Source organism: Macaca fascicularis, chromosome 14, assembly GCF_037993035.2.
Source record: "Macaca fascicularis isolate 582-1 chromosome 14, T2T-MFA8v1.1".
NCBI classification, from domain to species: domain Eukaryota; kingdom Metazoa; phylum Chordata; class Mammalia; order Primates; family Cercopithecidae; genus Macaca; species Macaca fascicularis.
The window spans coordinates 37,922,457-37,935,586 of NC_088388.1; the positions used below are offsets into that span (position 1 = coordinate 37,922,457).

Here is a 13,130-nt window from a genome sequence, read left to right on the forward strand (position 1 = left end):
GGAGATTTTGGGCTGAGGCGATGGGGTTTTCTAACTATACACTCATGTCATCTGCAAACAGGGACAATTTGACTTCCTCTTTTCCTAATTGAATACCCTTTATTTCTTTCTCTTGCCTGATTGCCCTAGCCAGAACTTTCAACACTATGTCGAATAGGAGTGTTGAGAGAGGTCATCCCTGTCTTGTGCCAGTTTTCAAAGGGAATGCTTCCAGTTTTTGCCCATTCAGTATGATATTGACTGTGGGTTTGTTATAAATACCTCTTATTATTTTGAGAGATGTTCCATCAATACCGAATTTATTGTGAGTTTTTAGCATGAAGGGCTGTTGAATTTTGTCAAAGGCCTTTTCTGCATCTATTGAGATAATCATGTGGTTTTTGTCTTAGATTCTGTTTATATGCTGGATTACGTTTATTGATTTGCGTATGTTGAACGAGCCTTGCATCCCGGGGATGACGCCAACTTGATCGTGGTGGACAAGCTTTTTGATGTGCTGCTGGATTCAGTTTACCAGTATTTTATTGAGGATTTTTGCATCAGTGTTCATCAGGGATACTGGCCTGAAATTCTCTTTTTTTGTTGTGTCTCTGCCAGGCTTTGGTATCAGGATGATGCTGGCCTCATAAAATGAGTTAGGGAGGATTCCTTCTTTTTCTATTGATAGGAATAGTTTCAGAAGAAATGGTACCAGCTCCTCTTTGTACCTCTGGTGGAATTAGGCTGTGAATCCATCTGGTCCTGGACTTTTTTTGGTTGGTAGGCTATTAATTATTGCCTCCATTTCAGAGCCTGTTATTGGTCTACTCAGAGATTCAACTTCTTCCTGGTTTGGTCTTGGGAGGGTGTATGTGTCCAGGAATTTATCCATTTCTTCTAGATTTTCTAGTTTATTTGCATAGAGGTGTTTATAGTATTCTCTGATGGTAGTTTGTATTTTTGTGGGATCGGTGGTGATATCTCCTTTGTCATTTTTTATTGCATCTATTTGATTCTTCTTTCTTTTCTTCTTTATTAGTCTTGCTAGCAGTCTATCAATTTTGTTGATCTTTTCAAAAAACCACCTCCTGGATTCATTGATTTTTTTGGAGGGTTTTTTGTGTCTCTATCTCCTTCAGTTCTGCTCTGATCTTAGTTATTTCTTGTCTTCTGCTAGCTTTTGAATGTGTTTGCTCTTGCTTCTCTAGTTATTTTAATTGTGATGTTAGGGTGTCAATTTTAGATCTTTCCTGCTTTCTCTTGTGGGCATTTAGTGCTATAAATTTCCCTCTACACACTGCTTTAAATGTGTCCCAGAGATTCTGGTATGTTGTGTCTTTGTTCTGATTGGTTTCAAAGAACATCTTTATTTCTGCTTTCATTTCGTTATTTACCCAGTAGTCATTCAGGAGCAGGTTGCTCAGTTTCCATATAGTTGAGTGGTTCTGAGTGAGTTTCTTAATACTGAGTTCTAGTTCGATTGCACTGTGGTCTGAGAGACAGTTTGTTATAATTTCTGTCCTTTTATATTTGATGAGGAGTGCTTTACTTCCAACTATGTCATTAATTTTTGGAATAAGTGGGATGTGGTGCTGAGAAGAATGTATATTCTGTTGATTTGGAGTGGAGATTTCTGTAGATGTCTATTACGTCCCCTGGGTGCAGAGCTGAGTTCAGTTCCTAGATATCTTTTTTAACTTTCTGTCTCGTTGATCTGTCTAATGTTGACAGTGGGGTGTTAAAGTCTCCCATTATTATTGTGTGGGAGTCTAAGTCTCTTCGTAGGTCTCCAAGGACTTGCTTTATGAATCTGGGTGCTTCTGTATTGGGTGCATATATATTTAGGATAGTTAGCTCTTCTTGTTGAATTGATCCCTTTACCATTATGTAATGGCCTTCTTTGTCTCTTTTGATCTTTGTTGGTTTAAAGTCTGTTTTATCAGAGACTAGGATTGCAACCCCAGCTTTTTTTTGCTTTCCATTGGCTTGGTAGATCTTCCTCCATCCCTTTATTTTGAGCCTATGTGTGTCTCTGCACGTGAGATGGGTCTCCTGAATACAGCACACTGATGGGTCTTGACTCTTTATCCAATTTGCCAGTCTGTGTCTTTTAATTGGAACATTTAGCCCATTTACATTTAGGGTTAATATTGTTATGTGTCAATTTGATCCTGTGGTTATTTTGCCTCTTAGTTGATGCAGTTTCTTCCTAGCATTGATGGTCTTTATAATTTGGCATGTTTTTGCAGTGGCTGGTACCAGTTGTTCCTTTCCATGTTTAATGCTTCCTTCAGGACCTCTTGTAAGGCATGCCTGGTGGTGACAAAATCTCTCAGCATTTGCTTGTCTGTAAAGGATTTCATTTCTCCTTCACTTCTGAAGCTTAGTTTGGCTGGATATGAAATTCTGGGTTGAAAATTCTTTTATTTAAGAATGTCAGCTATTGGCCCCCATTCTCTTCTCACTCGTAGAGTTTCTGCCAAGAGATGCCGTTAGTCTGATGGGCTTCCCTTCGTGGGTAACCTGACCTTTCTCCCTCACTGCCTTTAACATTTTTTCCTTCATTTCAACTTTGCTGAATCTGACAATTATGTGTCTTGGAGTTACTCTTTTCAAGGAGTATCTTTGTGGCATTCTCTGTGTATCCTGAATTTGAATGCTGGCCTGCCTTGCTAGGTTGGGGAAGTTCTCATGGATAATACCCTGAAGAGTGTTTTCCAGCTTGGTTCCATTCTCCCCATCACTTTCAGGTACACCAGTCAGATGTAGATTTGGTCTTTTCACGTAGTCCCATGTTTCTTGGAGGCTTTGTTCATTTGTTTTTACTCTTTTTTCTCTAAACTTCTCTTCTTGCTTCATTTCATTCATTCAATCTTCAATCACTGATACCCTTTCTTCCATTTGATTGAATCAGCTACTTAAGCTTGTGCATGCATCACGTAATTCTCGTGCTATGGTTTTCAGCTCCATCAGGTCATTTAAGGTTGTCTCTACGCTGTTTATTCTAGCTAGCCATTTGTCTAATGTTTTTTCAATGTTTTTAGCTTCTTTGCAATGGGTTCGAACATTCTCCTTTAGCTTGGAGGAGTTTGTTATTAGCGATCATCTGAAGCCTTCTTCTCTCAACTTGTGAAAGTCACTCTCCATCCAGCTTTGTTCCATTGCTGGTGAGGAGCTGCATTCCTTTGGAGGAGAAGAGGCACTCTGATTTTTAGAATTTTCAGCTTTTCTGCTCTGGTTTCTCCCCATCTTTGTGGTTTTATCTACCTTTGGTCTTTGATGATGGTGACGTACAGATGGGGTTTTGATGTGGATGTCCTTTGTGTTTGTTAGTTTTCCTTCTAACAGTCAGGACCCTCCACTGCTGGTCTGTTGGAGTTTGCTTGAGGTCCACTCCAGACCCTGTCTGCCTGGGTATCACCAGCAGAGGCTGCAGAACAGCAAATATTGTAGAACAGCAAATGTTGCTTCCTGATCCTTCCTCTGGAAGCTTCATCTCAGAGGGGCACCCAGCCGTATGAGGTGTCAGTTGGCCTCTACTGGGAGTTGCCTCCCAGTTAGGCTACTCGGGGGTCAGGAACCCACTTGAGGAGGCACACTGCCCGTTCTCAGATCTCAAACTCCATGCTGGGAGGACCACTACTCTCTTCAAAGCTGTCAGACAGGGATGTTTATGTCTGCAGAAGTTTCTGCTGCCTTTTGTTCAGCTATACCCTGCCCCCAGAGGTGGAGTCTACAGAGGCAGGCAGGCCACCTTGAGCTGCAGTGGGCTCCACCCAGTTCGAGCTTCCTGGCTGCTTTATCTACTCAAGCCTCAGCAATGGCAGACGCCCCTCCCCCAGCCTTGCTGCTGCCTTGCAGTTCGATCTCAGACTGCTGTGCTAGCAGTGAGCCAGGCTCCATAGGTGTGGGACCCTCCAAGCCAGGTGCGAGATATAACTCCTGGTGTGCCGTTTGCTAAGACCACTGCAAAAGCGCAGTATTAGGGTGGGAGTGTCCCAATTTTCCAGGTACCATTGGTCATGGCTTTCCTTGGCTAAGAAAGGGAATTCCCCAACTCCTTGCACTTCCCAGGTGAGGTGATGCCCCGCCCTGCTTCGACTCATGCTCCATGGGCTGCACCCACTGTCCGACAAGCCCCAGTGAGATGAACCTGGTACCTCAGTTGGAAATGCAGAAATCACCCGTCTTCTGCGTCACCCACTCTGGGGGCTGCAGACTGGAGCTGTTCCTATTCGGCCATCTTGGAACCTCCCTCTCCAGGTTCTTTATTACAGAGTGGGTCACTGAAACTTCATGGAACAAATTAGAAATTATCTTCTTAATTAATGTCACTGTCTACCATGTATGGGAATTTGGTAAATATTATGTGGTTTCCAATAACATAGTAGATATAACATTGTTAAATCTAAACTTCAGTGAATTGTAATGGATCCCACCTGAAATTCTAAAGAAAACAGAATCCTAATTGAAGAAGTTAAACTTTTACATGGAATGTCAACTGCCATTTGGGTCCTGTAAATGAAAACCTTTTTTTTTTTTTTTTAAATAACCTTTAAAAGTGTTTTCAGATGACCTCATTTGCTATGCAAGTGGCTTGAGTATGCTTGATGCTAAGACTTCTTTGTTATAGACTGGAGATGTGTACTATTGGTGCAGTGTTGTCTGTGACAAGGAGGCAGAGGATGAGGGCAAGGTTCGATGTGACTGTGAATTCTGGGTGACTCTGGCTATCGGGAACCTTCATTGGTTACAGAGAAACAGTTGTGTTCCTAGGGCAACAGTGTCTCTGTCGCCCAGGCTGGAGTTCAGTGGCATGATCAATCACTCACTGTAGTCTCAACTTCTTAGACTCAAGTAATCCTCCTACCTCAGCCTCCCAAGTAGCTGATACTATAGGTGTGCACCACACCTTTTTTTTTTAATTTTTAAGTTTTTGTAGAGACATGGTCTCACTGTGTTGCCCAGGTTGATCTTGAATTCCTGGGCTCTAGTGATCCTCCCGCCTCGGCCTCCTAAAGTGTTGGGATTACAAATGTGAGCCACTGAATCTGGCCCTTTGCAACCTTCTTGACGATGCATTCCTTTATTCCCTAACTGGAAGTAACTTCTTTCTCTTGATGGAAGCACTAAGTGCTTGGGGTCAGGAGGCCAGATGGGATGTTCTCTGCCCAGTTCTGGCCCTTGTGCCAGGCATTTTTTATTGTTTATTCCAAAATTAATGACAAAATTTCAATTTACCTTAAGACTTACTGCTCTTAGTTTAATTGCACTTCCCTAAATACTTTACAAATATTTCTAGCACAAGGAGAATTGAGTACTTAGTTTGTACATGGTACTGTACAAATTGTTCTAGTTGCTTATTCAGAGGAGAATATCCAATGTCAATCCTTATCCTTTGCTCCTTATCAAGCAAAAACAAGTGTCTTTGTAACACAGGCATTTTAAATTTACTCTTGAAGAAAGGTAGAGCATCTGCCAATAAAAAAAATCCTTATATTTTCAGAGATGGGGAGTAGGGGTGTAGTGGGAAGTAACAGAGGGTCAGAGCTATGGTGCTTTCTAACAAAGATGCATATAAATTTATCCATCAAATTAAAGACTCTGGAAATTATACATTTTTTCTTATGGTAGTTACGTGTAGGTATCACTTCAGGTATGAATTAAGAATCAGCAATTTCTCTGAAACTCTTAGTGAGTTTAAGTGATGTCTGCAAGTATCAATCAACACCACAGACATACCAGGGGCTTAGCGTATACTGTGGTATGAAGGACTGTGTTTTGTAGGACATGTATTTGGATGTTCTCAGACATAAGCTACATTATGGCTAAAAACTATATTTTTAAAGGTAGCTGCAAAGCTTTGGAATATCTGCATTTTCAGATATCATTTACTAAAATATTTATTAATTTCACGTGAATGGCCATCTGGATAAGTAGGTGAGTATCTGTGATGACCATTACTTTTTTTTTTTCCCCATTTTATTTATAGATTTCAATGGCTAATTATTTTCTTTGAGGAATGTGTGGGTGGTTTTTGTTGTGGTAGTGTTTTCTTGTTTTAGTCTTCTTGGCTAAGCAATACATATATGATGGGAAAATAATGTGGAAATAATATAGAGGAATGAAACAAACCAGTCCCTATAGTTTAAGGCCTAGTTTCCTTTGGAATCTGGGTTTCTGAACTTGTTCTATCAAGGGAACCACAGTGAGTAGATGAGTTGATTAAAAACTCTTGTCCTCTCTCCTCCTATACCAAATGAGGATAATTATAGTTACCTACATCTCTAGAGTCTTCTGAGTTTTAATCAGTTAATATTTGCAAAGTGTTTGGAGATATTTGAATTAAAAGTACTGAGCAATGTAATCAAAATTCTTTGTAATTATAATTGGAATCAGTTTGTGGTACCACCTTTCCTCCGTTTTTGTCTATCTTGTTCTTTCTGCCAACCCAGATGTTACTGATGGTTACTACTCAGCTCTGTACACTCTCTCGACCACTTTTCTTTTTGCAACTCACTTCAGCTTATAAATAAATAAATGGATTAATCAATTAAAAATATATAGCCAGGCCTTTAACCCCACATTTAAGTAACTACTTAATATTTGTTTTTAAAGCTCCACAGTCACTAAGAGTAAAGTCAGCCAATTATTTTCTTCTAGTGTATCATTTTTTTTCAGGTCTTCCTTCACATGATGATAAACTGGTCTTCTTGCAGCATTCCCATGCTCAGAAACTCTCATTGGCTCTTTGGCGCCCATATGGCAACATCCAAACTCTTTGGCATCCCCCAGAGGCTTTCAAAATCTGGCAGTCATTCAGTCTTATTTTTCACTGTTCCCATTCCACACTCTTCTCTCCAGACATTTACTCTATGCCCTCCCACCTTCCTGCCATTCATTAAGCTGCCATTCACCCACTGTAGGGTACATTCAGACTCTTTACAATCTTATTTATTTATTTATTTATTTATTTATTTTTGAGATAGAGTCTGTTGCCCAAGCTGGAGTGCAGTGACATGATCATGGCTCACTGCAGCCTCAACTTCTTGGACTCAAGTGATCCTCCCACCTCAGCCTCCCAGGTAGCTGGGACTACAGTTGTGCACCACCACATCTGACTAATTTTTAAGTTTTTGTAGAGACCTGGTCTCACTGTGTTGCCCAGGCTGATAATGAATTCCTGGGCTCAAGCGATCCTCCCACCTCGGCCTCCCAAAATGTTGGGATTACAAGTGTGAGCCACTGCACCTGGCCCTTTGCAAACTTCTTGACAATGTATTCCTTTATTCCCTAACTGGAAGTAACTTATTTCTCTTTATAAAATTTTATCTGTACTTTTTCTAGGTCATTTCTACCTTTATATTCTAGTTACATATTACATATATCCTACCTCCCTCCTAGACCATAAGACTGGAAAGTAGACTTCATGTGTGATGAATGAATGAACAAAAGGAAGCCTAACATATGGATGTAGTCAATTGGATGCAAATTAAAGATTTTTAAATATTGATTTGCAAGATTTCATTAAGGTCAACTCTTAATCGTTTGTATCATATATGTTAGGAATGAAATACTAATAACTTCTTCAGCATTACCATTATCTTTATAGGACTGTCTAAAATGAGCAGCCATATCTTTAAACTGTGTTTTCTCTGATTACATGCTCACAGGTAAAACCCAAAGGGGCTGGGAACAAACAAGACTTTTTTTTTTTCTTTTCTGTATGCCTGAATTATCTGTACTGATGTTTGTTTTCCCAGCTTTGGCCATAGAAACTTAGTCCTAACATGCTAAAATTTTTGTAATTCTCTCTCTTAGAAAAAGATCACATTGTCTGAAATTTCATCCATTGAAGTAATCAAGCCTTAAAGTTGAAGGATCTTGGTCATGATTAATCCGGCCCTACAAAGTGGTATCTTAATGGCACTCCCTTTAGAAAGTTGGGTTCCAGGACACACATAGCTGCAGAAAACTGTGTCCACATTTTGTAAGCTCCTTCATTGTCATAGCCACTCTCTTCTCTGTGGCTGATATTCTAAAACTGGCAGCACATGCTGATGGTAAAAGCTTGGTTCAGGAGACAGGTAACCTATTAGCTTTACGACATTTGACAGGTTACCTAACCTCTCTGACGCATAATTGCCTCATCTATGTAATGGGGATAATAATACCCATCCTGTCTCCTTGTAAAAATCAAATTAGATTATGCCTGTGAATGTTCTGTAGTCTCTTAGACAAATGTAAGTTATGACTACAGCAAGAGTAAAAGAGCATGTTGTTATGGACATTCCTTCAGTGAAATGTCTAAGACTTGTGAGTCATGATTAAAGCTAAACTTGATATCTACTTCATTGATTTTCTTTTTAGTTCTATGTACTATATTGAATTTCCTGAGAGTGGGGCTAAGAAAGCCTTCCTAGCATTTTATAGATGTGGTTGAATTAATGGTTGTAAGCTTTAAAGCAGAATTAGACAGCATCAATGAATTTATTAAGTATAAATAAATATATAATCTACTTAGCAATACTGCACAGCCTCTTTATCTTATGTGTGATAAAGAGTCATCCGAAGGCTGAAAATGAAAATTGTCCTGGAAGCTGTTGTTTAATCTTTGATTATTTCCTAATACAGTATATAAAATTACTCATTGAAAGCTCAGCAGAATAGTAGGAAATTAAAAGGCTGAAAACTACAAATTTTGCTATTATTGTTATTACTATTACTGATTACTTCCCAAGTCTCTTATTGATCTGTTAGAAACAGAGCTACACAGGAAATAGTAGGACAGTTAGTATGTGGTAGTGTCATCTGCTTTTTAATTATTCAAGTAAAGTTTTATCCCATTAAAGGAACTCAAGAAGTTGGTTGTGGCTGATAATTGCCATCTGTCAAATTCCTTAGAGCAGGGGTCCCCAACCCCCAGGCCATGGATTGTTACCAGTCCCTGGCCTGTTAGGAACCAGGCTGCACAGTAGGAAGTGAGTGGTGGGCGAGCAAGCATTGCCATCTGAGCTCTGTCTTCTTTCAGATCAGCAGCGGCATTAGATTCTCATAGGAGCGTGAGCCCTATTGTGAACTGCACATACAAGGGATCTAGGTTGCATGCTTCTTATGAGAACCCAACTCCTTATGAGAATTTAATTGATGATCTAAGGTGGAACTGTTTCATCCCAAAACCATCCCCCCTGCTACCCCCAGACTGTGGAGAAATTGTCTTCCACAAAACTGGTTCCTGGTGCCAAAAAGGTTGGGACTGCTGCCTTAGAGTTTATAATTTGGGTTTAGCACAGCCTATATTTACCTAAGAATTTCAATGAGTTCACTGATCTTTCCAAATGAAAAGCCTTCTTACGAAAATTATATTCAAACTGTCTTTTCTCTTAGTTTAATAAACCTATAAGTAAGTTTTTACTGAGTACTGCTATTACATTTTTCTCAGTTAAGCATTTTGGGGGCTCAGACATGATCCATTCCCTCAAAGAACTTACCTTCCAGCTGAAGACTGACCAGAATGAGAAAATATGGTTAACAATTAACAAGTGAGCAGGCCAGCCTGGCCAACATGGTGAAACCCCATCTCTACTAAAAACACAAAAATTAGCCAGGCATTTTGGTGGGTGCCTGTAATCCCAGCTAGCTGGGAGATTGAGGCAGGAGAATTGCTTGAACCCAGGAGGCAGAGAATGCAGTGAGCCGAGATCACACCATTGCACTCCAGCCTGGGCAACAGAGCAAGACTCTGTCTCGGGAAAAAACAAAAAACAAAACAAACAAACAAAAAGCAAGTGAGAAGGGAATCAAGTACTATGCAAGATGTGGAATTTTAGGGAAGGCAGGCAGTGTATGCTGGAGTAATTAGAAAAAGGGGCATGCATGATTTGATGTTTGAACTGGATTATGAAGGATAAGCAAGATTTAGGCAGCGAGCGAGGGGGAGAGAGAAGAGTTTGTCAGAAGAATGGAATAAGTCAGGAGGCAGTAATGTGTATGGCACTCTAAGGGCTCTGTCCTGATCAGACTGGAAGTGATGAAGCATTGAGTAGTTTGAGAAAGTTAGCTAAGAAGGGTGAAGGCAGATTTTGGAGAGTGTTGAATATCAGAGAGAAGACATTAGATTTGAGCAGATAGAACAAAAAAGCCATTGCCAGTTTTTGTGTAAGAGAATAATAATATGAGAGTGGTTAGCCAGGAAGTGGTCATCAGAGTTGAATGGAGCAGAAAGAGTGTCTGATACAGCATGGAGATGTTGTGGTCACAAAATGAGGTGGTGAGGGCTGAGCCAAGATGGTGGCAGTGGGATGGATAAAAAGGGATGGCCAGGAGAAATATTTTAAAGGAAAAATTAACAGGACATCTTTACTGACTAGATTGGAAGGCTATACAGGAAATATATTGTCAAACTTGATTCCAGGATTTCTATCCTATGCCTGGGTTGCCCAAAATATCAGGAAACCATTGTTAGAAACAGAAAAGGTAGGAGATACCACTGTTCTGACAAAAAGTATTGAGTTTGGTGTCGCACCCATTTGACTTCAAGGCCTGCAAGTGAGTAGACAGAATTGCAGAAGTGCCACTCAGAGAGCAGGGCTTGCAATGTGGGGTTGGACTTTGTCACCATTTTATTAATTCCTAATTCTATGCAGATGCTCAGCTTGAGGAATGCCCATGTTTGGGCTTCAGAATGAAAGCCAAGTAATATTTACTCAGATGCCAATTTTCCCTCTGAAATATTTGCTTGTGGAACTGAGAAAACAACATAGAAAGCATTACTTATTTTTCTCATAAAAAAGTTATTAATAAAAAGATACGATCAGTGAAAGGCAGAATAAACTAGAAGCCAAGTATAGAAAATGGTATCATTCAAAGACTCATTACTGTAGTGGTGATAACAAAACAATATTCCAACAGCTTAAGATGCCTCAGTACTTTGGACCATTTTTAAGTAGTTAGTGTGGGCACTTAGTAAATGTGTATTAAACTATAGTTCATTAATTCTTTTTTTTTTTTTTTTTTTTTTTTGAGATGGAGTTTCACTCTTGTCACCCAGGCTGCATTTTTGCTTTCTTAGTGGTATATAAAATGTTGTGTTTCACAATTATGGTATCTTAGATTTGATTAAATATGGTATTAAAAAATAGCTAATCACAGAAAGTCTCTACCAGTGTGACATAGATGGCTAAAGTATTCCAAATTTGCAACCTTTTGTTGACCTAAATAAGAGGTGCCCCTTGGGTTGTTTTTATTTGGACTGGGAATATTAGGAGAAAGCTTTTTTCATTCAGTGGTGTAAGTACCATCTACCAGAAATAGAAACCCCCATGGAGGATCTATTTCTTTGATGGTACAGGACTCAGAACATTCACAAAGATTTAGTTATTAGCAGAACAGACATCTGTATTTTATTCAAACGAATTTGCCCTTCCTAATCTGAGAACACTGTGCAATCTAAGCAGTTCTAAGCATGTTTGCTATTCGTGCAAAGTGAGAGTAAATCTAAAATAAATTTTTTTGTGTGTTTAGGGATGGTAATAAAGTCTCTTAGTGGTTGAAAATGTTATTTCTTACAAAAGTGGAGAATATTTGCTTTTCAATACCAGAGTTTTCAGCCATTTCTGCATTCTGACCTATTGACTGGAGGTAGGTTGCCTTTGAATTCAGTAAAACTTCATGGGCAGAAACAGTTCCTTTTCCTACTTATTTGGACAGCATGACGGTCATTGCATGATGTGTCTTTTTGTAAGTCCATGCCTCAGAACTGAGAAGTAGGAATAAAATTAGTGTCAGGGCTGGGAATGCTACTCTTTGCTGCTGAGAGACACAATACTTCAGGTAAGTGATTCTGAAGTCCTTCACCACCTGACGGTAACCTTGGGTTGGTTCATAGGTATGTTTTCATTTTGCTTGTTCATCCATTTTAATTGGCTTCCTAGAGCATGCTTGTAGAGGTAGAGCCAAATTTAGAGTAGAGCAACCCTCTGGCAAACAGGAAGAGATTAATTTTGTGGTATGCTTTTAAGGGACTTCCCAGGAAACTTCAAAAGCAGAAAAAGAAGCACTAGCTGCCTAGTCCAAAATGTGTAAAATACCACAAAGTAGGATAAACTCAGAGCGCGCACGTGCACACACACACACACACACACACACAGGACCACTTCTCCAGTAAAAAGAAAAGTTGAGCTTTCTTAGCTAGATGTGTGTATTAGCCAGAAAAAGCCAAGGAGTGAAGGGTTTTAGAGAATTGGAGGAGATAAAGTGGAGTATGCATATGGGAAGCATTTGAAATTGACTTAAATGCCTTTTTAATGCTGACTTTTTCAGTTTTCTCCTTTCCAGACACATTGTTTTCATGATATCAGCCCCAGGCATAGACACATCATTAAAATGAACATGTCAAAAATGATTTCTGTTTAGAAATAAGCAAAACATTTTCAGTTGTGACCACCCAGGTGTAGAATAAAGAACAGTGGAATTGGGAGCCCTTAGTTCTAACATAAACTTTCTTCATGACATGAGGCAAGTCTTCTATGGCCTTTGGTTTCCTTATCTGTAAAACAGGATGGCTCAATGAAATTATCTTTCTTCTTTGCTATAATAGAGTATCTCTGTGGGAAGAGAAAAAGAAAAGTCAATTTAAAGGCTCCTTATAGTTCCCCAACTGCTGTTTTATTGTGCTATTCATGCCTAGACATCACAGAGCTAGAAAGGCCCATCAGACCCCTCAGGCCGCTGCTGTTCCTGTCACACATTCCTGCAAAGGACCATGTTGCTAACTTGAAAAAAATTACTATTACACTTGCAGTTGTTGCTTAGTAACATTTCTGATTTTGTGTTTCTTGTGACAGCATGAACAGAGATCATTAAAAATTAAACTTACAAAGCTGCTAAAGTGGGAGGAAGGAGAACCTGAAGCCACAATTTTTGCACTTGCTTAGAAGCTATCTAATCTCAGATTTATATGCTAGATCTTGGGGAAACACTGCATGTCTCTGGTTTATATTAAACCACATACAGCACGCTACTGACATTGATTTGTGTCTGGTGCAGCTGGAGTTTATCACCAAGACATAAAAAAACCTTGACCCTGCAGAATGGCCTGGAATTGCAATCAGATGGGCCACATGGCATCCCAGTGAAAGAAAGCCCTAACC

At 39.6% G+C, this 13,130-nt stretch overlaps 1 protein-coding gene and 1 long non-coding RNA gene across 12 annotated transcripts in view; one reads left to right on the top strand and one right to left on the bottom strand.

The window, feature by feature from the left end:
- The window catches only part of BDNF (brain derived neurotrophic factor), a 69,570-nt gene that overhangs the window by 52,814 nt on the left and 3,626 nt on the right, over positions 1 to 13,130 (top strand). The gene's annotated exons all lie outside the window — the stretch shown is intronic.
- Positions 1 to 13,130, bottom strand: part of LOC123568769 (uncharacterized) — a 171,216-nt gene that overhangs the window by 8,694 nt on the left and 149,392 nt on the right. Inside the window, exon 5 of one of the 6 annotated variants that reach the window (XR_010580855.2) lies at positions 12,451 to 12,584. The exons of the other annotated variants lie outside the window; for them this stretch is intronic. This is a non-coding gene — a long non-coding RNA (uncharacterized lncRNA). Of the gene's footprint in view, positions 1 to 12,450; positions 12,585 to 13,130 lie in introns of those variants that run through there. 6 annotated transcript variants of the gene reach the window in all.